Consider the following 6,701-nt stretch of genomic DNA (forward strand, 5'->3'; position numbering starts at 1 on the left):
GTGGCAGTGCAGCCCTTGGCAAAGATGTAGCCATCATCACTGCAGCCATCAGAAGCAGCGTCTTGGGCCCATGGACTGAGATGATGCCAATGCCTCTGGGAGCAGGGATCAGATGACCCAACACAGAACCACAGCGGCCTGTCAACTTGCAAGGGACAGGATGGCACTTGCCAGTCGTGTTCCCCCAGTAGCTTCTCTGGAGGGGGACAATGGAGAGCTTAGCCAGGATGATGCCCCATCGGATGGCCGTGGCTACCTCCTTGGATCACTTTACACCCAGACCAATGGGGGACTGTTATAGTCCCCAGTGGTGACAAGAGTCTGCTTCTGCATGGGATGATCTGAAGAACTTTGCCCAGGAGTCAGTCATCTCAGACTCCTTGATGGCCCGGGAGAAAAGCTAAATCTCCTCCAGGTGAGGCAAATTGCCCCATGGAAAAGAGACTGCACAACCTGGCATGACCTGTCTATCACAGTGTTATGGTTGGTATATTGTGTCGACTTGAGAAGTCTAGAAGTTTAACTAAGTGACTCAGCAGTTCTACATCCTGGAGTGTAAAGGACAGTGCCCTTCCTGCTCTAGGGTGTTATGTCCACTTAAGAAGTTTAAAAGTTTAACTAAGTGATTCAGCAGGGGGCCAGGGTCCTTACTTGGTAAACATCCTCAGCCTGTGCAAGAGTGCTAAGGGAAATGAGAAAGGACTGTCTGCAGAACCAGCAATCAGTCCTTTCTCATTTCCCTTAGCCACCGTGTGTGTGTGTGTGTGTGTGTGTGTGTGTGTGTGTGTGTGTGTGCGCGCGCGCGCGCGTGCACACACTGCTCAGCTTCCACCTGGGATGCTTTAGCTTTCTGGTATAGATTCTTCAGCATTTGTCATAGGCCCATTGGCCTCCTGATACGGACTTGCGCAAAACACTGCAGTAAGCTCCAGAACTTGGACTAAAACCTTCAGCCTCCACTGTGCAGACCCCTTCTGCATGCTTCCTCATCCAACTCTGTGGCTGACCACAGTAAGCCAGTCTTATAATGCCTTATAAATTGGTATATCTTGTGTTACATCTATTTTTCTAGTAAACACTGACTGATGCACACAGGGAGCTGTCAGATCACGGCTGGGATCTTGCACAGAACAGCTTTGAAGTCCTGTACGGGATGCTTGGCTCTGAAGATATCAACTGAGTGTGGGGCACACGCCTGTGATCCAGCACTGAGGCTGAGGCAGGAGGATTGCTGCATTCAAGGTCAGCCTGGACTACATAGTGAGTTCAAGCCCATAGGGAGATACATAGGGAGATCCTGTCTCAAAAACAAAAAACAAAACAAAACAAGGCCAGCCTGGAATACATAATGAGATCCTGTCTCAAAAACAAAACAAATCAAATCAAATCAAAACAAAACAAAACAAAAGCAAGACTAAACAAAACAGGATATGAAAGATGGTGGTCACTGACTTCCCTGCTACTGCCCTCTTGTTCTTCCACTGGCCTGTCCAGTGTGCAGGGTGTATCTTCCTTTTCTTTGTTTTTGTTTTTTGTTTTTCAGGCTTTTTGAGACAGGTCTTGCTCACTATGTAGTCCAGGCTGGCCTCAAATTCTAGGCGCTCTTCCTGTCTCAGCCTCCTGAGTACTGGGATTACAGGTGTGGGCCACCATACCCAGCTCCCTTTTTCTTCTTGAGCATTTCTTTTCTTTAATCTTTCCTTTTTACCCTTATTTATTTATTTTTTGTTTTTTTGAAACAGGGTCTCACTGCGTAGCCCAGAGTGGAATTTGTGTTGATTCTCTTGCCTCAGCCTCCTGAGTGCACCACCGCATCTGGCTCCTTTTTACCTTTAAATAAATGTTAAACTTTCAAGTTCATCAATTGTCCCATCCAATTCTTTGAGCAGGACAGAAGCCTGGAGGCCTTTTGTCTGCTAACATAGGACTTGATCACATCCTTCAGCCCAGCTTGCTCACCAAGATCCACTCCTGTTTCTTGGCCTTGCTACTACCAGCCCTATGGCCTAGGCTCCAGCCCCTTTCAGACCTGTGGCCTTGAAAATCACTACTAAATCCAGGTCACTACTGCCTCCCAGGGGCAGGCCCCAGGGCCTCTGGGCCCTCCTGCTGCACTGGCCCATCTACCACCTAGTGTTTTCTCAAGGAAGAAGAAGCTTTCAATTTTTTTTTAGCTGAACATGGGGGGCACACACCTGTAATCCTAGCACCCTGAAGCCTGAGGCAGGAGGCTTTTGAGAGTTGAAGGTCAACCTGGGCTACATATGGAGTTCAAGGCCAGCCTGAATACATAGTGAGACCTTGTCTTGAAAAACAAAAAAAAAAAAAAAATTTTTTATCTTGTGACAAGGCCTCCCTAATTTTAAAGACCATGTATGGTGGCACATGCCTGTAATCACAGCATTCAGGAGATTGAGGCAGGAAGTTCAAGGCCAGCCTGGGTTACATAGTGAGTTCAAGGCCAACTTGAACTACACAGGGACACCCTGTTTCAAAAAACAAAACAAAATACAAGTTTTGGGGTTGTTTTGAAAGGGCCGAAGATGTAGCTCAGTGTGAAGGCCCTGATTTCAATCCCCAGGATCAAAACAAACGAACAAACAAAAGATTTGACTGACAGTAAAAGAGGAAGCACTGTGGTTACAGAGACAGAGATTGCAGTGATGCTACCACAAGCCAAGAATTCCCAGCAGCCATCAGAAGCCAGATGAGGCCTAAATAGGTTGTTCCTTAGAGCCTCCAAAGAGAGTAGAGCTCTGATGACACTTTGCTCCAGTGAAACCAATTATGGATTTCTGGCCTCCAGAACTGTGAAAGAATAACATTTTGTTGTTTTAAACCACCAAAATTGTGGTAATTAGTTATGGCAGCCACAGAAAACTAATATAGACGGCTTGGGGTAGAATTGGGGTCGCCAGAGGACTTAGGTATGCTTGGGTATCACTGAGGACAGTTTGAGGGCATAATTAGGGGGCACTGGAAAGCATTTCGGTGCACTTGAAGAGCGTGAGGAGGTGGTTTGGAGATGTAGTTGGGAGCCTGAGGGAAGGTACATGGGGAATATTTACAGGTAGCACGGGGGGCTATTGCCAGGCAGGTTAGGGTGTAGTTTTTAGAAATTCTTAGGGGCTGGGGATATAGCTCAGTGGCACAAGCGCCTACCTGGTAAGCACAAGGTCCTGAGTTCAATTCCCGGTACAAAACAAGAAGAACAAAAACAAAACCAGTGCAGTATTTATCAAGTAAAAAAAAAAAAGAAATTCTTGGAGGCTGATTTTGGTGGTATGGTTGGGAAAACTGCAAGATGTTTTGTGCTGTAGTTGCACAAAATTTAAGACAAAGTTGGGGACAATAATCATTGAAGAGTGGTTTGGGATTATAGTTTGGAGGGTGTTGTCACTGGACCAAGGAAAGGTAGTTAGGGGATTTTTAGAGGCAGAGTTTGGGGCTGTTTGAAGGAGAATTTTAGAGATGAGGCTTATAGTCATTGGAGAGTAGTTAGGGAGTAGGTTTGGATAGATATTTCTTTGTTTGTTTTGTTTTTGTTTTTTGTTTTTTTGAAACAGGGTCTCAGCCAGGCATGGTAGTGTACCCCTGTAATTCCAGCACTCCAGAGGCTGAGGCAGGAGGATCGTTGCAAGTTTGAGACCAGCCTAGGCTACAAAGTGAGCTCAAGGCCAGCCTGAACTGCACAGGAAGATCTTGTCTCAAAAAGACAAAACAAACAAACAAACAAACAAACAGGGTCTCAATATGTAGCCCAGGCTGGCCTCAACCTTGTGGCAATCCTCCTGCCTCTGCCTCCTGAGTGCTGGGATAGGTTTGAGTATTATTGAAAGGGCACTTTGGAGATACTCTTGGAGGGTTATTTTGTTTTGTTTTGCTTTGTTTTGTTTTGAGACAGGGTTTCCCTATGTAGTTCAGCCTGGCCTTGAACTCACTATAGAGCTCAGCCTGGCCTCAAACTCACTTTAATCCTCCTGTCTCAGCCTCCCAAGCACTGGGAATATAGGCATGCACCACCTCACCTGGCTTGGAAGTTTTGAGTTGCATCTATTTTACAGCATGGATGAGTAGTTTGTTCATTTTGCTGTTGAATAGTAGTCTATCCAATTTTGGGCTTTTTTTGTACTGGATACTAGAAATTGAACCCAGGATTTTACAATGAACTACATCTCCAGCCTTGTTTTGAGGCAGAGTCTTCTCTTTAAGAGACAGAGTCTTCGGTGGAAGAGTTCAGTCATCAGTACCATAAAAAAAGAGGGTGAGAGAAAGAGATGAAGGAGTCTCACTGTATTTTCCAGATTGACCCCAAATTCTTGGGCTGAAGCAATCCTCTCACCTTAGCTTCCTGAGTATGTGGGACTACTGGCACGCACAACTGTGCCTTGCTTTCTTGGGTGGGGATAAAGAGTGTTTGAGGGTGTGGTGGGGGCTTTTGGAAGATGGCTTGGGGGTGAAAGTGATAATTAATAGTAGTTTAGTGATAATTTAAGATCAAAAGAATGGTTTGGGGGTACAGTTGAGAGCTGATGGGTATGGTCTGGAGGGCTACTTAAGAGTCTGCAGATTTTTTGTACTGGGAATCAAACTGAAGACCTCGTACTTGCTAGGCAGGTGCCTTGCCACTGAGCTTTACTCCTGGCCTAGGAGTCTGTTTTGAAGTCTGGATTTCAGAACGTTGTTGTGAGTTGTAGTTGGGGAGCCATTAATGACTGATTTGAGGAGCAGTTAAAAGATCATTTGAAGCCAGGTGCAGTGGCATGCATTTGTAATCCCAACTACTCAGGAGGCTGAGTCAGGAGGATTGCAAATTTGAGGTCAGTCTGGGCAATTTAGCAAGACTCTGCCTCAAAACAGGACTGGAGATGTAGTTTATTGTAAAATCCTTGGTTCAGTTTCTAGTATCCAGTACAAAAAAAGCCCAAAATTGGATAGACTACTATTCAACAACAAAATGAACAAACTACTCATCCATGCTATAAAATAGATGCATCTCAAAAACTTTATGATAAATGAAAAAAGACAGACGTTAAAATTTCACTTAGTTCATTCATATGAAATGTCCAGGACAGGCAAATCTATAGAGACAGGAAGTAGATTAGTGGTTGCCTAGGGCTGGGAGTGGAAATGGGGACTGTGTTTGGGCACAAGGGATCTCATTGAGATGATATAAATGCTCTACACTTGGATTACGGTGATTGGTGCATACTTTGGTAAATTTACTAAGTGAGCACACTTACAATGGGTGACTTTTATGGTATATAAATTGTACTACAATTAAAACGTCTTGGGGCTGGGGATTTAGCTCAGCGGCAAAAGCGCCTGCCTGGCAAGCGCAAGGTCGTGAGTTCGGTTCCCGGTACCGCAGAAAAACAAAAAAAAAACAAAAAACAAAAAAAAATAAAACGTCTTAAGAAGCGATCATTGGATGCCTGTACTCCCAGCATTCTGCGAGGCTGAGTAAACAGGATTGAAAGCTTGAGCCTGGCCTGGGCAATTTAGCTAGAGCCTGTCTCAAAATTTAAAAAAGGACTGGGAACACAAAGGCTTTGGGTTCAATGTCCAGTACCAAAAAGAAAAAAAAAAAATTAAAACATTTTAAAAAGAAAGCCAAGTGTGGTGACACATGTCTGTGATCCCAGCACTTGGGAGACTAAGGCAGGAGGATCATTGTGAGTTTGAGGCCAGCCTGGGCTATGTAGTAACTTCAAGATCAGCCTGAACTGTGTAGTGAAACTTTGTCTCAAAAAGTTTTTTCAACGCCGGGGATATAGCTCTGTGGCACAAGCGCCTGCTTGGCAAATGCAAGGTCCTGAGTTCGATTCCTGGTACCAAAAAAAAATTTCTTTTTAAAGGAAGAAAAGATATTGGACAGTGCTTTGTGGTCTGGGTTCCTGAGGCATTATTTGGCATGCACTTAAGTAGCATTGAGAGCTGGGCATGGTGGCACATACCTATAATCTCAGCACTTCGGAGGTTGACGCAGGAGGATTGCTGTGTGTTCAAGGCCAGCTTGGGCTACATAATGAGTTCAACGCCAGATTGAATTACAGAACAAGACACTGTCTGGGGGGGAAAAAAAGCCATTGAAAGACTTGGGAGACATTTGGGGCTACTGGAGTATGACTTGGGGGCCCCTGCAGAAAGATGGCGGGTGGTTATTTGGAGGCACAGCTGAGGACCATTTGGGAGTGTATCTTGGGTCAGTGGACTGTGGCTTGGAGGTGCAGAGCTTTGGGGGCCGTCTGAAGTGCAGCTGGGAGACCACACAAAGTGTAGTCTGCAGTATGTGGGGCAGTAATCAGGGCTGCTGGAAGGTCAGTGGGGTGTGGTGACGGCTGGTCACAGAGAATGGATTTGAGGTACAGGTGAGGTCCACTTCCAGGATAGTTGGGGTCACTGTGTTCGTACTTCCATGGTGGCTATCCTCATGCTGTAGGGTGCACTTCTCCTACTTTTACCTGGCCCAAACCCACTCTGCAGAGGCTGTTTCTTTTCCTCCCTTTAATAAAACTTTGCTATTGCTAAAAAAAAATAATAAAAAAATAAAAGGAGTGCTTGGGACTGTTTTGAGTAGTATTGAGGGATCACTTAGATAGCATCTTGGGGGCTGGGGGTATAGCTCAGCGGCACAGCGCCTGCCTGTCAAGCATAAGGTCGTGAGTTCAATTCCTGGTACCAAAAAAAAAAAAAAAAAA

This window comes from Chinchilla lanigera, unplaced genomic scaffold (assembly GCF_000276665.1).
Source record: "Chinchilla lanigera isolate Chin_1 unplaced genomic scaffold, ChiLan1.0 scaffold00142, whole genome shotgun sequence".
In the NCBI taxonomy this organism is placed as follows: Eukaryota; Metazoa; Chordata; class Mammalia; order Rodentia; family Chinchillidae; genus Chinchilla; species Chinchilla lanigera.